Below are 1,212 nucleotides of genomic sequence, written 5' to 3'. Positions count from 1 at the left end.
AACAAAATGGTGTTGTAGAGAGAAAGAATTGGTCTTTAGAAGAACTGGCTCATACAATGTTGAATGAAAATAACCTCCCAAAATATTTCTGGGCTAATGCAGTAACTACTGCATGTTATGTTTCAAACCAAGTTCTCATAAGATCAATTCTTAAGAAAACCCCCTATGAACTCTTTAAAGGTAGAAAACCAAACATTTCTCATTTGCATGTATTTGGTTACAAATGCTTTGTTTTAAATAATGGTAAAGATAGCTTAGGCAAGTTTGATGCAAAAATTGATGAAGGTATCTTCCTAGGCTACACTTTACGAGTAAAACTTATAGAATTTTTAATAAAAGAACTCAAGCCCTAGAAGAATTCGTTCCTGTATCTTTTGATGAAACCAATCCTATGATAAAGGATGGGTTAACTCTTGATGAAGAGGATTTGCTAAGTTCCCCTTCTAATGAAAAGTCTATTATTGATTATACAACTAAATTTGAGCATTTGAAAATGGATGATAATATATCCTCTATAATCTATCCTCTCAAGAAGAGCATATTCATTCTGATTTACCAAAATAATGGAGAACTCATCGAGATCATCCTATTGACAACATCATTGGTGATATTAGCAAGGGTATTACTACCCACTTAATGCTAGAAGATGCATGTCTTAACATGGCCTTCGTCTCTCAAATAGAACCCTCCAAGATTGATGATGCAATCGAGGATGAACACTGGATTCATGCAATGCAAGAAGTAAAACAGTTTGAGAGAAACGAAGTTTGGGAACTTGTTCCTAGACCTAAAAATAGGCATGTTATAGGAACTCGTTGGGTATTTCATAATAAATCTGATGAAAATGGTATTATTGTTAGAAATAAAGCTAGAATGGTAGCTCAAGGATACAATCAGGAAGAAGCTATAGACTTTGATGAAACCTTCACTCTGGTTGCTAGACTTGGAGCTATTAGGCTATTACTTGCATATGCATGTTCTTTAAACTTTCAGCTATATCAAATGGACGTAAATAGTGCTCTTCTCAATGGATATATTCAAGAAGAAGTATTTGTACAACAACGTCCTGGTTTTGAAGATTACAAACATCCTTCTTATGTTTACAAATTAAAGAAAACTCTCTATGGCTTGAAGCAAGCTCCACGTGCATGGTATGGTCGTCTAACAAATTTTCTACTTGAAAAGACATTTTCCAAAGGAAAGGTTGACACT

The sequence above is a fragment of the Lupinus angustifolius genome, chromosome LG03, assembly GCF_001865875.1.
Source record: "Lupinus angustifolius cultivar Tanjil chromosome LG03, LupAngTanjil_v1.0, whole genome shotgun sequence".
In the NCBI taxonomy this organism is placed as follows: domain Eukaryota; kingdom Viridiplantae; phylum Streptophyta; class Magnoliopsida; order Fabales; family Fabaceae; genus Lupinus; species Lupinus angustifolius.
The sequence above is the reverse complement of the archived record's forward strand: the minus strand, read 5'-3'. Positions refer to the sequence as shown.